We start from the raw sequence: 22,950 nt of genomic DNA, 5'->3' as shown, positions 1-22,950 counted from the left end.
CCCTCTGACTTCTCAGCTCCAGAAAACCTCTTCCTCAGTCCCTTGTCAAAGATCTACAGCAGAGAAAATTGGTCTTGTGTGCACTCCCCTCTTACCTCTCCACCCCAGGGAACTGATCCTATATCTCTGCTGCTCTAAGAATCACTCTGCTCTGTCCAGCTTGACCTCCGGGCACTCTCCAGCTATGCTTCTCATGTTGAAAATGGTCTCTGCTGCATTTAAACCATGTGCACTCATCCCCAGTTTGTCTGATCAGTGCATCCATTCAAACCCTTGTTGAGAACCAACTATATTCAGAGAGTCAGGATTTTGCACTTTTCAAAGAAGAGTTCAGACGTTCCCTTGCTCCTGAAGGCTGCTGTATAATCACAGGTTTCTGGCTTTAAGGAAACTTCTAGGGGACTTTGTTCAAATAAATAGCTTCCTGGATTCCCTCGGGGAGAGTCGACTCTGGTTCTGAGTTGGAAACTAGTGTCAATGCACTCCCAGGTGACAACATGGGACTGCTGTTTGGGTCCCAGTGCTCTGGACCCCCTGCACCAACGGGGCTCAAGTGATCTCTTTGGGTAACTGACAACCCAAGGTCACACCCAGGCCTTTTGACAACTTGCTCATGTCCAGGAAGAGTGCTTTGCTTTTTAGCAGGCTTGGAGTTGTCTTCCCTCCTTTTCATTCCTGTCGTTATTTTAGGAGAACAATGATTCAACACTGACTCATGCTGTCTTTCCAGCCCACCTCCTCATTCCTGAACTAATTGGGGCTCTTTTCATCTCTTCAACCTACTCAAAAAAAAAAAAAAAAAAAAAAAAAGAGAGAGAGAGAGAGAGAAATAAGAAAGGTAGAACAGAGGATTCCTTACTGGTGCTTCTGCTCCCCAATTTTACATACACACAACAAAGTGCTTGTTCTAATTCATGTTTCTGCTTTAGGTCCCTAACTATAAAACTCAGCCCTTGATCCAAGCTTAATAGGTTACAATCCACAGTATCCTTCTACAAACTGGTGAGGATCTTTACCAGGGTCAAATTTATGCCCCAAAGGACTTCCTTATTCCAGGGTTAAATGTTTCCAATGTCTTATATCATCAAAGCTTTCTAAGAAGAACAGGATTGCCCCTCACTATGGCAGACTCCAGTCCCTGATCAGAAGGAAACACTTCGGCTTGCTTCTGCACTCTCTCTCTCCCTCACTTGCACCCCTTCATTTCTAATCCAGAGCTGCTGTGGCTTTGGTTCCAGGCTTTCGGTTATTTTGGTGAACATTTAACACCCAAATGGACAAAGCTGAAGACTCAGCAGCATGCCAGCTACGATGCATTGTCTCTCCAGCAAAACACAGAGGGAAGACATCACAGCCCAGCAGATTCAGACGCGTGCTTCCAGAACACATTCTGTATTTTTCTCGCTCACCAGAACACACATTTTCATATACCCAACGCTGCCTCAAATTCAGAGCATTGTACTTTCTTGTTGGGGAGGACAGTTCCTCCAGGCAGACTTTGCTGCTCCAGCTCTGTTGATCCTGCCAGTAACCCTGTCCTAGGCCTGTCTTTCCAAAGCATCCCCTTGTGAGTTAGGGACAAATGGAGCTAGGCAGGGGGCCACGGAAACAGGCTCACAAAAATCCCCAAAATGCTGAGGTTTAAGGAAACCAGAGATAAGGGAACAAGCCAGACTACCCTGCCCTAGCTGTGGGCGGGGAGGGTGTCTTTTTATGACAGTCACCTGTGACCAACAAAGAATAAGGGATTATTCAGACCCCAAAGAAGTAAGGGATTAGAGATGTTATCACTAGTCCTTACTCAACGGTGATATCAGTAGATAATGTTAAAAGGATTTAGGATCCCTGGTTGGCTTCCAATAAAAGACCAACCCTACAAGCCTTCAGTGGCAACCAGTGGGATCCCTGTCACTTCTGAGAGCTTTCTCTGTATCCTCAGTTAATAAACTTGTATCTCTTTACTCCATCTCCTTTGTCCATTCTTCGACTCATGAGACAAGAACCAACAGGAACCAAGCTCTCTCGTATCATTTGCACTTCCGGATCCTCATGTCCCACATGGAACCAACCAGGTTCTGTCAGAAGCCTGTTCTTCCTTGCTACTTGCATCCTCTTAAAGATTCCTTCCAAAGTCCTACTCTTTAACCACGCATGCTATGTTCATTCCTAAACACAAAAGGACTGGGCTAATTTATTATGCCCCTCTTTTTTTAGTATTCCCCAAGGTACAAAGCATGGGCTCAGCACCTAAATTCAATAAATACTGAATTGGAAGGAATGTACTTAAGCATAAAGGTGTTTGAAAGGGTTAAAAAGGCAAGGGATTATGCTCTCTTAATCTTTGCTACAATTATCACTTTACAGAAAATGCCTTAAAAGTGACAATACAGGACCTTTATGTATAAATTTCCAAAGTTAGTTCTCATCCAAACAATAGTTGAGAAAGTGTTCCGCAGTTAAAAGATCTGAATCTGAGGCTTACCTTTACCTTATTGAATTTGAACACAAGGCATAATCTCTCAAATCAAATCAGGATGGTAACAGTAATAATAATAATTCAAGCATATTAAAGATTCAAAAAAGTATATTCTTGTGGGAAAGTGAATGGTAAGCCAACATGCTCCTCTAAGACTCTACCCTCCATGAAGTCACAGGTAGAGGCTACTACATTCTCCTTGTGGTCCTACTGTGCATTCTCATTTCCCTGCCGGCAGTACCGAAATGACCCCACCTAACCTCTAGGTTCTTTATTGATTTTTACAGGATCAGTGAGCATGTGCAGATGTTCAGTGATTACTTCTTGAATGAAAGGATGAACTTGCAACACATGTGGTCATTAGGATTGTGTTTACATCTCTATTTGCAGTTAAAATCCTTCATTTCAATTTGGGTTTCTTTCCCTAATTGTGTCCTGAATTTGGATCAAAATGGAAAATGTACCTAATTTTGTACGGATACTCAAAAAGACATTTCTACACATCTGTTTAGACTTTTGCCCTTATGACCACCACCCAATATATATAAACACATGCATGTATATGGAAGGATTATTCTGAAGAAAACAGGGTAGGAAACTGAGTCAGGCTAAGAAATAATGACCCCTTGTTATGGACCTAAAAAGAGCAGATAGCTAATCAATTTGCCAAGAAGTTATCCATTGTTGAAAATTAACCTGAAATGTGATCTCGAGCTATAACGTGTGTGGTAAGATGGCATGTGAGGTTTTGCTTTTTTACAGGCATCTGCATGCTGCCACCCCCCCCCACCCCCCGCCCTTCCAAGAAGTCCCTTGATTCATACACAGGTCCAGCTCCTCTCACTCATGGAGATTTAGTAGTTGAGGCCCGCCTCCAAGCCATAAAACCAACCTGTCACTGGGGTGAAATAATTCACATGGGGCAGGGGGGCAAGGGACAAATCCATCCAGAAGAAGCCAGATGAGAAGCATCACTGGGACACAACCAGCCCCATCATTTGCAAAATCTTCACCCTCCACCATGTGCCCGATTGGAAATCAGAATTTGAAGACGCTTGATCGCTTGCCTCCTTCCAGCTACCCGGAGCCAAAAGCTTCACTCACAGCTACTCACGCCAGTTGCCTGCTGACCTTTTATGGGTTGCAACCCGCGTGCCTGAGTAACTGATTTGTTCCAGCTGCAGCTATATTTTCTACCTTCCTTGTTACTTAATTGATCCTGGCTGTGCCTGGTCCCGCAAAGAAGCCCTCCTGGACCTCACAACATATGCTGTATATCCCGTATGTACTCCTGTGTCCTGACAGGGAACATAAAAATCAGAGATGGCAGGAGACGAGGGGAGGGAGAAGTCAAACGCAACAATATGAATGCAAATCGCTTGGCTTGCCTTGGTGGGTCTCTGCACCACTGTCCTCTGCACCCTGGACCAACTGACCCTCTTCCTACAGACAGCACAGCTCTGGAGACTCAGATTTTCTCCTCACACTTTGAAAACAGTAATCACCTGCAGACCTTTAAAGACAAAGGAAAAAACAACAACAAATGGTTTCCTTCATCCATTCTTTGTTCTTTTTACCACATGTATTAAGTTCCTACTTGGAACTTAAGTACTTGGCATAGTGCTAACCTCCCGGGAAACAGGAGTGAATTAGAATTCTTGCTCTGCTATAGCTCACATTCATGTGGGGGATAAAGACGAAAAACAAATAATCGGAGTATTGTGGCACATGTCTTCACGTAGATCAGTAGATCTCCGTGTACAGTAAGGGACTCCTGGGTATTCTCAAGACCCTTTCAGAGAGTCTGTGAGGTCCAAACACTTCTTATAATAAAACTAACCGGTTTTTGCCTTTTTTAGCCTTCATTCTTAAGTGTGCAATGGAGTTTTAAGAGATGATATGACATATAAAGTCACAGCAGACTGCAGATAGGTAGGACAATTCAGCTATCTTCTATTCAGCCAGACCTTGAAGAGATTTGCAAAATTTAAAATAATGTCATTCTCCTCATATTGTTTTGTTTTGGAAAATATTGTTACTTTTCATAAAAATGTTTATGTCATTGCATAATTGGTTTACTGTGATTTTTAAATTAATACATTTGTAAAAAAATCTCAGAGTCAATTTCTAATATAGTAAATATTGCTAGAGCAAAAGCTCTTTGAGATCTCACTAATTTTTTTTAAGATTTATTTGTTTATTTTAGGTGGGGGGGAGTGGCAAGGGGAGATAGAGAAAGAGAATCCCAAGCAGATTCCCCACTAAGCATAGAGCCTAACAAGGGGTTTGATCCCTCAACCCTGAAATTATGACCTGAGCTTTGGCTGACCCAAAGCTATGACCCATTGAGCCACCCAGACACCCTAAGACCTCACTAATTTTGAAATAATAAATGAATGTGGAAAAGTTGCAAAGATATTACTGAGAGATCTTATGTATTCTTTGCCCAGCTTCTCCCAAGGACAATATCTTATATAAATATGGTGCATTGTAAGAAACAGAAAACTGGCATTGGTTCAGTACTGTTAACTACAGGTCTTATGTGTACTTATCAGTTTTTTTATGTATCTTGTGTGTATGTGTATGTGTGTGTAAAGTTCTATGAAATTTTAACACATTGATTCATGTAACTATAACTTTTACCAACATATAGTCCAGAACTGTTCCATCACCACAAATAAATTTCCTCATGTTCTTCCTTTATAGTCACACCTGCCCCCCAACCAGAATTCTGGGCAATGGCTGATTTGTTCTCTATCATTTTAAATCTTTTACCTCAAGAACATTATGTAAATGGAATCATACAGCATGTAACCCTTAGAGACTGGCTTTTATTTTTTTTAAGATTTTTATTTATTTATTCATGAAAATACACAGAGTTGAGAGAGAGAGAGGCAGAGACACAGGCAGAGGGAGAAGCAGGCTCCCCACAGGAGCCTGATGTTGGACTCGATCCTGGGACTCCAGGATCATGCCCTGAGCCGAAAGTAGGTTCAAAACTGCTGAGCCATCCAGGCATCCCTTATTGTCAGTATTTTTTGTTTTGGTCGTTCCAGTGAGTGTGTAGTGGTATCTCATTGTCCTGTTAGCTTGAATTTCCTTGACAGTTACTAAAGTTGGACATATTTATGTACTTATCCATATGTCTTCTTTGTTTGATCAGGTGTGTATTCAAGCCTTTGTCCTTCTCATTGGGTTGTTTGTTTCCTCCTTGTGTTCAAAGAGTTCTTTATACAGTCTTGATACAAGTCTTCTGCCAGATACATGATTTGCAAATATTTTCTTCCAGTCTGGGGTTGTTGTTTTTGTTTTTTTTTTTAATCCTCTTAATAGATCTTTTGCAGAGCAAAACTTTTAAATTTTAATGAAATCCAATTTGTTGATGTTTTTTTCTTTTATGGATCATGCCTTTGGGACCAAATCTAAGAACTCTTTGCCTTGCCCTAGGTCATGAAGGTTTTCTCATAAATAATTTTTAAGGATGTGAAGTGTCCTGAGACCAAAAAGTTTGAGAACCACAAACCTAGATGTATGTGCAATACTTTCAGAGTTTACAGATTCTTTTTCAATAGTACTAGTTATAATCATACTTTATTTTACTCCCCATTTTTTAGACTACCCAGAAAAAAAGTCTATTTTGCTTTGAGAAGCATACAAAGTATTTTGGAGTTCCTCATTTTAGAGACATATCCAGAATTTAGTGACTTTCCCAAGGTTACACAATTAATAAACCAGGCAGTGTATCTCAGATTAATGTGCTTATCTCTCTTTGAACTATTTTCTGTAATCCTCTTTTCCCATCAACGTATCTGGTTCTTTAACATCTATCATTCATTACTCTCCTTTCTTTTGACACCCACAAATATCTCCCATTTACATTTAACAAATATATATAGAAAAATAGAGCACCATTTTCTCTTAGAACCATATTCATTCCTTTATTAATTCATCTCTTTAACATTTATTGAGTATCTGTTCTGTGCCTGTTGTTGTAAATTGCTCTGGGAATAAAAAGATGAAACACAATGCCTACTCTCAAGGAGTTTCTGTCCAGAGAGATAAAAATAACATTGACATCGTGTACTATGCACATAGATGGTGTGCCAAAGCCTTCAGTGCAATTTGCTGAGTGCTGCAGTTGCAAGGCCCCATCCATTTCCAAACTTGCACTAGTTTCACATGTATTATAATTTTTGTTGTGGTAAATATGGTCACAGGATAAAAACATGAAAATGAAATGTTGCAGTCTAGAAGAAGATGCAGCCTAACCCTATAGATGAGAAGATGGTGAAGGCTCAAAGGAAGAGGTAAGACTTAGGTTTTGGGGATGAGTTGGCATTCACAGGGAGAGAAACAGAGGAGTGTTTCAGGAAGTGGTACACACATGCTCCAAACATAAAGGCCAGAAATAGTGAAAAGAAGGAAATAATAACTGAGATCTATTTTTTTTTAAGATTTTATTTATTTATTCATGAGAGACACAGAGAGAGAGAGAGGCAGAGACATAGGCAGAGGGAGAAGCAGGATCCATGCAGGGAGCCTGATGTGGGACTCGATCTCGGGACCCCAGGATCACTCTCTGAGCAGAAGGAAGACGCTCAACCGCTGAACTACGCAGGCGGCCCAATAACAAATCTAAAGAGTGATTTATACTACTGTCACAAGATGATGGCTAATTAGTACCAAGCAAATGGTACAGGGGAAAGCATCAAGGGATGCAGAGAAGGGAGAGAAAGCTTCATGATGAAGGTCAGGTTGGAACCAAAGAACAAATATTTGCAAAGGCTAAAGATGTGTGAGGCTTTTATTTTTAATTCATTGGGATGGAATTCATTAAACTTGAGGATGGAGAAAGTTGTCCTACAGTTATTTGCTAGCCTGGGGAATGGGCTTCTTCTACCTCTTGGAGAAATGGAAGACTGCTAAAGTATTTTTCATGTGTCGTGATGTCGCCTGCATGACAGCCCTTGAGAGAAAAACTTGAGAATCCCACATGGCCTCAGTATCCCCAGAAACGGGTTCAGGCTCACGCTTCCTGTCATACCACAAGAGGATTTAGAGTACCAACACTCCTGACAAATTCATCTTGGGCCACATCTGGCAGGTACGGATCAGAGCTCAGTGTCTCTCCTTTCCTATGGTCCTAACACCGAGACAGGAAGCAGGAGATTTAAGTGCAAATAAAGTATGCACTTAAGAAACCTATATTTCATGTAAGCACATGAGTAAATGACTCTTTTAAAATTCTTTTTGGTAGTAAAAATTATAAGAACAAAGATTATTAATGTCTATTTGGGTAAAATTAATTTAATTTTGGTGGGATTTTTCCCCCCACATTATCCCCACTTTTTTTTAAAAGATTTTATTTATTTATTCATAGAGACACAGCTAGAGAGAGAGAGGTAGAGACACAGGCAGGGGGAGAAGCAGGCACCATGCAGGGAGCCTGATGTGGGACTCGATCCCGGGTCTCCAGGATCACACCCTGGGCTGCAGGCAGCGCTAAACTGCTACACCACCGGGGCTGCCCTATCCCCACTTTTTAAATTCTCACTTTGCAATGTTAGGGACTCTGAGAGTGTAGGCACCAAAAGCACCCTTAAAATATTTTTAAATTCAATAGATCAGTGATAGTTTTAGTTTCCTTTGCAAAAATATTTCACAGGCAGATAATTTTCACTGAAAGGCAGGTAAGAGAATATAGGTAAAGGGAGGAAATGAACCAATTTTATTTTTCTTTTCTAAAATTTCTTTAAAGAAGGACTAGAACTGAAGCTTATGTGGCAGCCAGTAGGGTTGAAACTTGCTTCATTTCAGATTGAGATACGAGCTGCTCTCTCTCTTCTTTATGCTAGAAAATGTGACTCTACCCAAAGATTCTAAGCATAAAGTTATGTGTTTGTTTATTCATCAAAACCTTCTAATTGGCTACTCTTCCTGTCTTCCTGAGTGAAGAGGGACCCATCATGTAAAAGGCTAGTCAACACAATTAATTTTGTTTCCACAGGTATTTATTAAGCCTCTGGTGCATACCAGTCATTCTGATGAACATTGGGATGCAGATACATTCTTGTTCCTGCCCAGAGAATGCCTCAATTATAGTGGGAGGCAGGAGTTCTAGATGCTGTGGGAATGAGAGAAAGGTCATTTGGCCCCGGCTGGCAATGTCAGGGAATATGTCCTGAAGGAGATGACAGCCTGAGCTGAGACAAGAGGGACCAGACAAGACACCAGCGGTCTGGGAAGGGATACATGAAAGGAGAAAGGTGCTTCATTTAGAGAGAGCAAGAGACAGCATGAGGTATCTTGGCAGCCACAAATAGTTTCCAAAGTCTAGAGCAGAAAGTTTCCTGCTAATCAAGGAGAGAACATCATGTGATAATTAGAGACCTGGTATGGAGGATCTTACCTCCAGAGAAGCACTAGTGCATTAAACAGGGTCCTAGGAAGCACAGACAACAGGGTCATAAGATAAGGTCAAGGAACCAACAAGGGACATTGAAGGACCCAAGCACCGGCAAGCAGGCAAAAGGAGTACCACTCCCAGGCCTGGGGGAGCAAAGGAAGAAAGTAGTGAGACCTGAGACAATGAACACAGTCACCCACTGCAGAATGTTGTATAGAAGCCCAGCCATGGCTTGGACTCTGGCACTGCAGCAGGGAGAGATGGGGCAGCCCATGCTTCCAACTCCCTCTCCTATAGCCTCCTGTCTCTACCCAGCACCTCCCACTGGCCGAGGCCAACCAAGAGCCAGAAGGCAATGGAGCCCCAGGAAGTAGGGGTCAGCCCTTGGGACACAGAGCAACCCCACTGCCACATTCCATATCCAAAATACAGCCACAGTCAATGTTGACCTTCATATAGATATGAACAACCTTAGTCAAAAATTTTTGAAGGGACAAATACCATGTGAAACATGATGCTTGGATAAACGTTATAAACATAGGTAAATTCTATTATAATAAACTTCAGATAACAATTGAGTGGCTTCCTATATTTTGTTGAAAGCATGCACACGCATTACTAAAAACCACCTTGTTAGTGTTTCAGACCTAGATTTCTTCTTCCTATAAGCCCCAGGATATTTATTTGATTCAATGACTGGTTTATGGGAATTTAGCTGCATTTTCTTTCCTGATTTATGTTTAGGTGAGGAAAGTTAGGGGAAGTAATGCTGATGGAAGAACAGAAGATGAAGAAAGGAACACTTGCTCAATGCTTACTATGTGCTTGTAATCACAATCTTCACAACCATCCTCTGGTTTTCTCATACATTATAGATGAGATTGTATCAGAAGATCATGTCAGAAATGCGTCCAGGATTCAAACTTGGGTCTTTCCAACATCAAAGCCCATCTTCTTCTCACAGATCCAGTCTCTTTGCATTAACATGTCTTGTGGCCTTATAAGCCAAAGGTCTCCGTTGGAAAATGGGCAAAATATTTTTCATATCTTCCTTCCTTCCCTTCCCCTTCTTCCCTGTCTTCTTTCCTTCTTCCTATCCTCCTTCCCTCCTTCTCTCTTTTCTTCCTCCCCTCCCTCCCCCTTTCCTTCTTTTTCTTCTTTCCTTCCTAGGCTCCTTCCTTCCTTTATTCTTTCTTTCTTTCTTTCTTTTTTTCTTTCTTTCTTTCTTTCTTTCTTTCTTTCTTTCTTTCTTTCTTTCTTTCTTTCTTTCTTTCTTTCTTTCTTTCTTTCTTTCTTTCTTTCTTTCTTTCTTTCTTTCTTTCTTTCTTTCTTCTTTCAATTCCTTTCCTAAATTCCATGTATCACAGGTAACATCTTTTTCACCTTCTATCCCTGATGCTTTCTTTAGAAAATGAATTCTATATGATAAACACTGTAACCTTTAGTTTTTGAAAAATTATTAAGTAGATCAGCAACGCAAAAAAACACCATTCTATGTGGACAATGTATGTGAAAAGCGACTATAACAAGATAACAAAAGCTTGCTTGTATAGGCCCTTAAGGAAGAGATGAGCTTTGCTACACAGAATTCCTTCTTCTTAGGGATTATACTCATGAAACATGACCTAAAAAGAACACAAGAAGGAGGTATGTGTGTTCTATTTTACCTGTTCTCGTTCAAGGACTATTTGAGTTTTAAATTTCTGGAATTTTTTATCTTCTCTGGATTCATGTTTTGCCTGCAATTCAGTTATTCCTCAAATGCTTCACCTGAAGAATCATTGACAGAACTATTGTGGCAACAGGAAAAATCCCTGACTCTACACTTCACACGTGGTGAGAAAACCTAGTTTTAAAGCAGTCAACTTACTGTTAAACAAATCAGAGTTAAGACCAGATGTCTCCACAGCCCTTCCTCACTTACTCATTCATTAAAGACAGCACTTTAAGACCATCTGAATTTCCAGGTATTCCATGAAGTATTATTTACTACATGGATTCCTACTGAGTACTTCTTAAAGCTTAGAAGTAAAAGAACAAGTCAAAGAATTAGAACAAGTAAAAGAATTAAAAGCCAAGTCAAAGGCCCAGGACAGTGCCCAGCACATCATAGGGTAGCCAACAAATGTGAGTCCTTATCACTCCTGCCAGATAAATAGCCACCTCTAAGAATTTTGAGTGTCTTCTACCCAACTGAATTCTGTTTCAAGCCTCTCCATGTCTCAGGCATTTTTTCCTGTCTGCTGCACTCATTCACTCAGCCATTAAATGCTCACTGGGACCACCCAGGCTGTTCCTTCTCCACACTCAACTCCTAGAATGTCTGAGCCACTGTCCCGAACAGGCTAGTATCTCTCAGTACAGCCTCAGTCTGTGTAAAATGTATCAAAATATAATTTTGATATGCTGTAAGTCAGATAAACTGAAATCATGGATTTGACAAAATTGAGAAGGCATTAATGGTGCACACTGGCCCAGCTAGGTCTGTCTCTGATGGGGCAACTGTAAAACACCTGTTGGATCAGTGCTCTATCAACTGTATGATCCTGCACAAAGTTTCCATTTAACCTGTAGGGCTTTGATATGCTATTCCCTCAGGTCATAAAACCTCCTTCCGACATCTTTCAAACCCAAGTCTCATTTCTTTTTTTCTTTTTCTTCTGGAAAAAATTTGAACATATGCAAGATTAGAAAGATTACTATAATGGACTCCCATCTGCTCATCAATCAATTAAAATACTATCATTTCATATTCAGTGTTATTTGCTCAGAGGACCTGGGAGTGGTTCTAAATGGAGACTAAAACACACAAGGAGTTGGGACTTTACCTGAAGGACAACAGGGAGCCCCTGTTGGGTTTTAAACAGGAAAACTGCATGGTTTGCAGCCAGGCTCACTCTGGTCCTAGATGGATCAGGAAGGGGCAAGACTGAACTCTGGGATACAAAGAAGGAAGGTGTTGCTGGAAAGTAGGTCAAAATGTAAAATATAGTGGAAGAGACAGCTCCTCCACAAATAGACAGGATGGCTTGGTCATGCTGTAGAAGGTACACTTTAGCACCAGCCAGATACCAGGAGGATAAGTTCCCACCCTGGGAGTCTGAGAAAGCTTCTTGCAGAATGGTATGGTTTGAGTTTGTTCTTGAAGCACAGTTAAGACAAGCAGCTATTACTGTATTCCAGTGCAAAGAGAGTTTACCCAGCAAAGAACATTGTTTATGGTGCATTGATAATTAAACCTGACCCTCCATTGCCATGCTCCACCGACCTTCAGTTAGAAAGACCCAGCATATGTGTGTTGTTAGTTTAATGAAAGCATTTCCACCACCGCCCCCCATACAAATTTCCAGCAAGTCTATATGGTTCTTTAAGAGTCATTACCGTGGGTGCTCACACTTCCAGCATAAAACTTCAAATGAATGTTTCTCACAACCACTTTGCTTTCTCATTGAGGCTGTTCAAATGTCAGTGGTTTTAGCACTGAGCTTAACCTTTACGCATTTTCACCAGAGTTTCAGAAACACAGCCTGTGCTGGATTTCCCTTACGGCGGTGGGTGGGAATGTTTTATACACACAGTTATAAGCCAAGAATCCTGGCAGCGCCATCAAACTGCCTTCGAGAGAAATCATACATGTTTGAGTGCTTGCAATAAGGCAGTGGTGCTCCACCGCACTCAAATGCCAAGCACATAATAGTCATTTGTTTATTCCCTTATCAACAAAATATTTACAAAGAGCCAACTATGGAATACTTTAGAGGGAATAGGAATACGAGACTGAACAAAATGAAATGCCTGTCTTCATGGAGCTTATATTCAAGTGGAAGAGGCAGCTCATTAAACAAATAATGGATCAGGTGGCCATAAGGGCTCTCTATGTATACAAATTAACCATAGTAAAAAAAACGAGAGAGCATTGGAATGGATGGAAGCCACATTCCAGTGAATTCCAATGAATGGGGACACTATTTTATGTGAGTGATTAGAAGAGTCTCAGTCATTTATTTGACTTCAATTCAGAAATACTGTTAGATAATCTGACCTAAATGTGAATAGTATATAGCTATTCATTATTTGTGAGTTCTGTATTTGCAAATTTGCTTTCTTGCTAGAATTTGTTTGTATATACAAAATCAATACTCATGGCATTTTTACAGTTATCTGCAGATACGTGCAGAGTGGCAAAAATTTTTAGTCAGTCGCATGCACCTTCTCAGCTGAGGTACAACAAAGTAGTACTCTGCTTTCTGTTTTCACCTTTCATATTGTAAATAAACATCCTTTTTGAGGTCTACTTAGTGTAGTGTTTTTCAGATTTTTTGTGCTTTTTGTCAATGATTTGCTGTTTTAAATGGCCCCGAAGCATAGTGTTGAAATGTTATCTAGTTTTCTTAAGTTCAAGAAGACTGTGACGTGCCTTATGGAGAAAATATGTGTATTCATTAATTTACTGTTGGCTGAGTTCAGTGTTAAAGGATCAACAATATACTTTAGATAAGGTGGCTTTAAATAAAAATGCACATAAAACAAAGTTATGTATTGATCAGTTGATAAGACAGTTGCAACCAGAGCCTCACAGGAAACTACTCCTATATTTCCTCTAGAAGCAATGATTTGGTATTCACTAATTCAGTATTCATGATAACTTTATAAAACATAACTGCGGCCAAGGATGAGAAGTGACTGCATCTCTCCTTCTTTTCTTTCCACAACCACACAGTGAGAGTCATCTTATAATTGTTGAAAAGCTATGGGCTTTAAAGTTAAACAGATCTGGACTTTAATCTTAGGTCTGTCACTTGTGATTGGGACAACGTCATTAATCTCACTGACCCTCATTTATGATCTGTAAAATAGCAATAACACAGGGTTGTAAGTAGGACTGTTGTAGAGATAAAATGAAATAATAAATGAACAATTATTTGGCATTAATAAAGTCACTTTAAAAATATTAATCTAGATTTTCTATGTTGGGTATGTCTTGCTAGTGGAAATTTTAAAATGGAAAATAATCACTTGAATCTATTTTTAAAAATTGAAAGTTTTTTTAATTGAAAAAAATATTGCATGCATATGCTAAAAACTCAAATGATACAAAAGGACATGCACAAACAGTGAGCCTCTATCTTACCATTTGTCTCCCACTTCTTCCCAGAGGTAACCATTGTCAACTGTTGTATATATTTCTAGAAGATTCATATGCAAATACAGGTAATGTTTACATAAATATGTCAGGGGGAACAATTTTATTTAAAAATTAGGCATCCTTGGGACCCCTGGGTGGCTCAGCCGATGAGCATCTGCATTTGGTTCAAGGCGTCCTCCTGGGATCTGGGATCAAGTCCCACATCACACTCCCTGAGGGGAGCCTGTTTCTCCCTCTGCTTGTGTCTCTACCTCTCTCTCTTTCTCTGTGTCTTTCATGAATAAACAAACAAATCTTTAAAAAAAAAAAAAAGTAGGCATCCTTACAACTCTTTAAATTTTAAAAGCAATGGTTATAGGGTGCCTAGATGGCTCAGTCGGTTAAGTGTCCAACTCTTGATTTTGGCTCAGGTCATGATCTCGGGGGTTGTGGGATAGAGCCCAGAGTTGGGCTCTGTGCTGAGTGGAGAGTTGGCTTGAGATTCTCTCTTGCCCTCTCCCTCTGACCCTCCCCCTCCTTCTCCAGAGATAGATAGATAGATAGATAGATAGATAGATAGATAGATAGATAATAGATAGAGCAATGGTTATAGCAACTCTGGGATTTTGCACAATAATTTGCCCTATGTTGTTCTCAGCAAGGGATTTGTCCCCTCAATGCAAATGCCCTGTTACAAGCAGTGAAGAGTGAGTCATTTCATTGGCAGAGGGTATTCATCTATTTCTGCTACCATGGTTCCATACCTCAATCCACACAGTTGATTACCATCTATGTGCAGCCATTACCCGATTCTTCCCTGCTAGGAAAACTCCCATCACTCCAGAAATTAGTTGGCAATATGTCCAAAGGGATGATTTATGATTGGTCTAAACCAGCCAGTATACTCTCTCTTCCATATGCTAAAGACTGGTTTCAAAGTGACTATAATGACCTAGTTCACCAGTATGACATAAAGAGGACTTTCTCCACCTCTTTTTTGGGGATATTTTGATGTGGAAGGTGCTGCAGCCATCTTGCAGGTCTTCATAAAAAAAGGCATTGTCGGGGATCCCTGGGTGGCCCAGTGGTTTAGCGCCTGCCTTTGGTCCAGGGCGCGATCCTGGAGTCCCGGGATCGAGTCCCACATCGGGCTCCCGGTGCATGGAGCCTGCTTCTCCCTCCTCCTGTGTCTCTGCCTCTCTCCCTCTCTCTATGGCTATCATGAATAAATAAATAGATAAATCTTAAAAAAAAAAAAAAAAAGGCATTGTCAACCTACTGGGGTGGCCAGCTGCAAAGGTGAAAAGAACAGACTCTGGCAACATGGTGCTAAACCATTCTTAGAGTGCCATAGCTCCAGGCACAGTAGGCAACCACCCATACTCTTTTAATCTTTTTTTTTTTCTTTTTTAGAGAAAAAGATAGAGAGCACATGTGCATGAATGGAGAGTGGGGATGGGGAGGAGCAGAGGGAAAGGGAAAGAGAATCTTAAGCTGACTCCATGCTCAGCATGGAGCCTGACACAGGACTCAATCACGAGATTGAGAGCATGAGATCACGACCTGAGCCAAAATCGAGTTGGACACTTAACTGCTTGAGCTACTCAGGTGCCCCACTTTTAATCATTTTAATCATTTTTTGTTTAATATCCTATTATTTGCAGCTGAAAGTATCCTAAGAAATAAAGCTCTAAAGACTCATTCCAAGATCTTTTGTCCCAACAACCCACTTGGATAAACTTCTACACCTGGATGTTCTGCATTTCCACAGCCTCCAGCACCATTTCATTCCTCTTTCACTGGCTCCAGTTTCATAGTTCCCTGAGATCCTTCACTTTTACCAGCCCAGACACCTAGCTTCCTTCCTGAGGGAGTTACCAGGTGTCTAAGAAGAGCCAGAGAGTATAGACCACTGAAATAACCACAATCCATTATTCAAATCCTATAATGGTGAATTTTTTACATACATTCATTTTTCATTTGTTCATAAAGGATTTGTTAAGCACTCATTTGTTAAGTACTAGGAACTGTGCTTGATACAGAAATATAATTGTAAATAAAAATGTTCTCTGTCCCCAGTGAGTTTATAGTCTATTATATAATCAAATAATCATACAAATCAATGCATAACTGTAAAGTATGAAATGGGATATGCAGAAAAGCTTGGGGAGCTCAGGGACAAATGGGTAGGAAGATGAAGAAGACTGTTAAGAGAAGGGCTTCTCCATCCAGGCTTAACAGCTCAGTGAGGTTGAGGAGGAGGCTTGAACTTGAATAGGAAAATAGGAAGACATTGCAACTTTATTTTCACTATCCTTTAACTGAAACTTAGCATTTCCTTCAGTTTATAAATGTGGCCAACAAATATGGTAGTATCACAGTGCTTACAGAGATCTTGAAATATTGTACACTTATCACTACTTTGAAATTATTATAGTTATTATACCTTCCTAATGTTTAATGAATAAAGAAGTATATATTGTGGCACAACAATTTTTAAAAATATATTTTGATAGATTAGTTCAGTCAAATTGTACTCTTGTGTGTTTTGGGGATTTAAAAAGATTATCCTGAGGAAAGGGTATATAGACTTCATCAGAATGACAAAGGGATCGTTGATACAAAAATGATTATAAATTCTTCTTTTTTTCTTTTCAACTGATGTTACTAAGTAAAGTTACCAATAAAAAAAAAAAAAAAAAATGATGTCATCTTTCCCTACCACAACCCCCAGGTCTTCACTGTGTTTCTTAAGCCCCATGTAAAAGTCACCCCAGAGGAGTTGGGAAGAGTTCCCCAGGGAAGAGCTGATAGATAGAAACAGAAATAATTCAGTCTGGCAGAGGGAGAGATGCCCCAGTATTTGGAGGTTTGAGTGGTTCCTGCCAATAAAAGGTAGTAATGCCCCTTTTGCAGTAATAGGGAGGTGCCAGGACCTGATCTCCACATGGAATCAGCTAGGCAATGTGATAGGGGCTGGCATCATTCATGGAAGTTCCTAGCCTCAGCACTGGTGTCAATGCATGGCATAGAGGAGTAGACCTTCTGAGCTTGGACAATAAACATGGTCGCAGTGACCTTGATGTCCTGAAGACTAGATACCCTGGACATGACCCTACCCTTGTTCACCAAACTTTTTAAAAAAGAATAGACATGGAATTTCTTGTCTTCCTAGTGAGTTGGGACTCAAAATCTTATTTTTTAAAGTAAATAGTGTGTCATTTCTTATACCAAATGTTGTATCTGAAAAAGATTTCTATCCTCTTTCCTGAGAGGTAAGGATGAATACAAGTTGTTTGAGTAAGGTTGGTGGAATCAGGGCTCTTCTTGGCAGAAAGCAGCATATGCAGTGGCCCAGCAATGAGAAAGAGCATGCCATTAGAGGAAAGAAAGGTCAGTGAGCCTCAAGATAAGACTAGAGAGGAAAGTGGGAGCCTGTGACCATAGACCCTTCTTTACTACAGGCCATGTTAGGGAATGTGGTCTTTCTCACAACGACCCTAGAATAAGAATTGAGGCTTTAAGCATGTATTTAGGGTGGGATGAATGGAAAAGAAGGGCATGAAATAATTAAAAATTGTATTTTACATAAATCTCTTGGGCTGCAATGTGGAGAAAATGTTGAAGGATACGAGTAGATAAGAGAGGCTCTTCAGCCTGTTACTAAGTTGTCCTAGGAGAGGTGGTGGTAACTTGAACTACAGAGGAGGCAATGGAATGAAGGGGAGTGAGGGGGTTCAAGAAAGAGGTGATGAACCTAACAAGATTTGGGAATGGATCAGATCTCCAGAGTGAGAGATGTCAGAGTGCCTGTCTCATAAGCCTGATGGTGTGGCAGTCCCTGAGGCAGTATAATTGCCTGAGATAAGGCTCCCCAGGGAAGGATCAAATTTCAGGCAGGAAGAGGAGAGGAGAGAAATCAGGAGTTTGGTTATGAAAATATTGAAAATGAGGTGATTTTGAGACATAGCAACTGAAGCTGAATAAGTAGTTGGATATTTGGGTGCAAGATAGTATTCGTTAGCTGTACAGATTCATACAAAGATCTTTAAATTTTCAGATTTTGAGCTACTCTGTATCATTTTTAGCCCTTAAACATGGTAATGATGCTAAAGATGATGGTGATAGTGATGATAGTGGTGATGGTGGTGATGATGATGGTGATGATGGTGATGGTGATTATGATAGTGATGGTAATGATGGTAGTGGTGGTGCTGGTGGTGGTGATGATGATGATGATGGTGGTGATAGTGACAGTACAGTGATGATGGCAGTAGTGATGGTGATGGGTAACACTCATTGACAATTACTTTGTTCTGAACACTTTGGTACACTATTTTACTTAATTATTTTAACAACACTGTGTTTTATTACTATCCCTTTTTATGGTTGGAAAACTGATGCCCAAGCCAATTGGCAGCAGAGATATGATCCACACCCAGACAATCTGTTCCCTAAAACAAGGACACTAATCATACTCACCTTCTAGAGTTGCTGTGAAGATTAAAATTTAAAAGTATAATAATAGATATTTATGAAGCACTTACTATATGCCAGACGGTGTTTTAAGGGCTTTGCATGGTTTGACTCTTTTAATCCTCACTACAACATTATGGGGTAAATACCATTATTATTATTCTCATTTAATAGATGAGGAAATGAAGATGCTGTGGGCTTAAATAATTTGTAGCTGAGTAAGTCAAAGCCAAGATTAGGAACCCAGGAAGGTTGGCTCCAGAGTCTATGGTGTTGACCACTATGTTATACTATTCAGGTTCATAAAGTGTTTAAGATGTTTCCTGCCACATGGCAAGCATTCAATGCCACTGCCAGAAAGTTAAAACAAATTTGTCTCAAGATTTAAGCAAAGATGCTTTGCAATGACGAGGAGCCAAGCTCACATTTGCATTAAAGGGAAATGTAAAGACACTTGTAGATGCAAAGTAGATGCTTACTAAGTATTTGTTAAGTGAATAAATAAATGAATAAACTCTAGGAAAGAGTAGTAAACTCACAAAATATAAGACATGTTCTGCCACTGTCTCTTGGATATGTCACTTTTCTTCTTAAACCTCTGTTCACTCATTTGTAAAATGTATTGACTGAATTATTCAAACTAGCTTATATGTGTTACCTGCTACCTTTCCTTTTCCTGCCCCCCCCCAAACAGACATTGCTAATCCATCGTAGCACTGTTTTCCACTGCGCCCAAGCCCACTTTCAACACTGTGCCTTCAGAAGTGACCAGAGACACCATTCAAGATTCAACCTGTTAGCAGATTCTGAACTCCATGACACCTAGAGATGTCAACTATGTCATTGGAATGTCAACTATGACATTCCATCGCCTTTTGGAAATAAATAAGTCCTGCTTCTTAAGATCTTCTTCTGCATAATCTGCTGCTTTCAAATGTCTTCATTCCACTCCACGTCTACACTCTTGGCTTGATGGGCCTGCATTCTCTTCAGGCCATGAGGGGAGAATATGAACCACATGCTGAAAGTACTGCAATTTGTTCACGCATCTGACTGGTGATGTTAAAACTGCTGTGGTGACTGGAGGCCACGTGCTGCTGTCAGCAGCATCCTTCATGAGAGGCCTTCCCATGTTTCCTAGGCATTCCCAGAGTTCTCAGGAGTAATCGCTTTATTTGTTTGTTTGTTTGTCGCAAGCATTCTGCTCTTCCTAAATTTGTTTCCTGTCAGCCTGTTCACAGCTGCTGTCTACCAGCACCAAGCAAACTGAATTGAAAGGGCTATTGCTGACACCCTCCACCTCCCACCACAATCCCAGAAAAATGGGACTTTATGATCCTTCTGGGACTGTCTAACCCCTTCTTGCTTCCCTCTGCCTTCTCTCTGCAGCTGTGCACTGGGATTTTAGGAAGCACTTTGACCGGACACATATTTTAAACAGATTTGGAGCTATTTCTCACCATCTGCTTTTAAGTACTGGAACCAACAACAATGTCTTTGAGTATCATTTTATATTTCTCCCAGCTCCCTCTCAACACTGAATCAACCTTATCAGCAACCCTAATTTGGACTAGGGAACAACACTATTTATAATATCATTCTATACGTGCAGATACCAAACATACCAAATGGACATAGCTGGGTGCCTGCCATCAACCAGTCCCCTGTACACTGTGTGGTTTGGCAATCAGGTGGGGTCTTGGTCTAAAGCTGAACTAGAAGTCTGAGATCCCACTTGGCTGCCTACTCACTATGTATGACCATAGGCAAGTCTCTTCCCTACTCTAAGGCTTGGTTTCTTTAACTGTTCAATACTTCCATGGAGCCTTCTTCTTTCAGCTATGTGAGTAAAACCTATAACACTCTGGAGACAGGAAGTGACTGGTAAGGAGAAAGAGTAGGACAGAATTATAGGGTCCCCATCTCAGATGTGGGTGGGAAAAGTAGGCTGGGGAAGCACTACAGCAAAGAGCAAGTTCCCAAAATTTGATTCTTCATGTAGCTCTATTGGTGGTGAGTGGGGAGGGGGTACTTCCTCTTCCCAACCAGCAGATAAATGCTGAGACTGGGTCTTTCCAAATGAGCTTAGGAAGATAGCTTGCAAAGAAGGAGTGACACAGTGAGGGTCAAAGCTTCTGCTTTGTGACCTCTCATAGGCTATCTCATACCTTGATAGTTTGCTTCTTCAAAGCTAGGAGAATCCCTTGCTCCTGTCTGCTAAAATGGAGTCTTACATAATGCTGTGTGTGGGAGTGAAATCTTATCACTTTTGCCATATTCCACTGGCTAGAAAATTTTACTGTACTCAAAGAGAGGTGATTATAGAAAGGCGTGACTCACTGGGTGTCAGCTTGGAATCCTACCTACCAGGACAACTCACCCCCGTGCAGTGAGCCCTAGGGCATCATCTGACTTCAGAGATCCCCATCTAATCCTGTCTTTGCTTAGCACATTAACCAATGAGACTGTTCCAGCTAATAAATCTGCAATTATTTATTTTTTAAAAAAGATTTTATTTATTTATTCATGAGAGACAGAGTGAGAGAGGCAGAGGGAGAAGCAGGCTCCATGCAGGGAGCCTGACATGGGACTTGATCCAGGTCTCCAGGATCATGCCCTGGGCTGAAGGCAGGCACCCAACCACTGAGCCACCCAGGGATCCCCCTGCAATTATTTATCGACAATATAGCATATATAGGGAGTGTGAGGATTTTGAAAATTGTAATAATCATTGTAATAGAAATAATCGTGATGAGTTTTGTAATTTATACAGGACTTTAACTTGCCTTTTTACTTCATCCTTTCAGCAACAGACAGGGGAATTACCATTATCCCTATATTTCACATGAGGAAACAAGCTTGGGCAGGTTGGATGACATAGTCAAGATCACAGAGTTGGTAAATGGCATGATCAAGATGGAGCCAAATGCCCTAGGCTCTGATCTCTAGGAGTGTATGTCTGCCTAGGGAAATATAATAAATGTGTATTTCCATGAAAAGATCTATAACAATAAGGGGAATATGTACTTAGAGCCACAGATCACTGTGGTCTTAAAGGATCTTTTAAAAAGGCTGGTCTGGCCCAGGGGGATTTCATAGAACAATGACTAATGAAGCAGACCCTGAAGAATAAGATTCATGTACTTGATGGGGTGAGTGAAAAGATGGGCATCCAGGTGGAAGGAATAGGGTAAATAAAATGGAAAGGTGTAAAATTATGAGGGTTTCCAGAGCACTAGAGGAAAATACCCAACTAAAGAAAAACTTCTTTAGGAGAATCACAGAAGAAAAGACTAGAAAGGCATTTGGAACTCCAGAAGCTTCTTTGGAGATTTAAGAATGGTGGTACCAATGGGCCCCAGGCTTCATGAGCCTTCCTCAGATTTCATGCCTAAGCAGCAGCCTGCAAACCTGGCTGAGCTACTTGGAACACTAGGGAAAGCTGTAGGCTGGAGGTTGGGGCAAGGTAGGTGCCTCCTCTAGTGTGAAAACTTAGACAGTTGGCTTAGTGGAAGGGTCTGGGTAGATCTGGTTCCCTTGTAACTGCTCAGCTGGGTGATTTCAATCTCTGAGCCTCAGTTTCTGCCTATGTAGAAATGGAGGTTAAAAATATCTACCCTGCAGACTTGCTAAATAGAAAAAAGAGAGAGAGAGAGAGATCTTATCTGCAAAATGCCTAATTCAGCAGATTCAATAGACAGAGAATATTATTATGAAGTGGCTTAATCTATTAGTTGGTGTGGTACAGAGATCTCCCATAGTCCCAGACATACATTCCACATATTCTCCATGCCTCTCCCTCCATCATATGGCCTCTAAAGTCTTTTTTTTGTTTATCTTCAGTCAAAAGATAATTGATATTTTAAAAAATTGCTTATTTTACCATCTAGTTACTGGTGATAAATGTCAAAAGGAATTCACAAGTAGTTTAGCATAGAAGAAAATCTCTTAGACCAGAGCAGCAGGACTCAAGCGGAAGACATTTGGCAATGCCTGGAAACATTTTTAGTTGTCACCACTGGGGGATGATATGGCATCTAGTGGGTTGAGACCAAGAAAGCTTCTAAATATCCTGCAGTGCATAGTACAGCACCCCTCCCCCAGAGCCCCTATACATAGCAAGGAGTTATGCAACCCAAAATGACACCAATGCTAGAGTTGAGAAACCCTAGATCAGAGGTAAGGACATCTGAGTCCTGGTCTTAGCTCTGCCTTGAATAAGTTCTGAGGTAAAATAGACACTTGACTTGTCCATAAAATGAAGACTTAGGCTTAGATCTGCCTATAACAAAGTGAAAAATATTACAGTAAAATTGTTATAATACCAAATGTATTCACTTTGTAATTCCATCCTTTTTTACTGATATTAGAGTCTTCTTCATTGGAGAGAAGTGATATACACTCTTTCTTCTAAAAGTGATTGTGATTATTAAGTAGAAAAACATAAAAAATATTCTTAAAAATCAA

The sequence above is a fragment of the Canis lupus genome, chromosome 2, assembly GCF_048164855.1.
Source record: "Canis lupus baileyi chromosome 2, mCanLup2.hap1, whole genome shotgun sequence".
Lineage (NCBI taxonomy): Eukaryota > Metazoa > Chordata > Mammalia > Carnivora > Canidae > Canis > Canis lupus.
Note: the sequence above shows the minus strand (reverse complement) of the source record.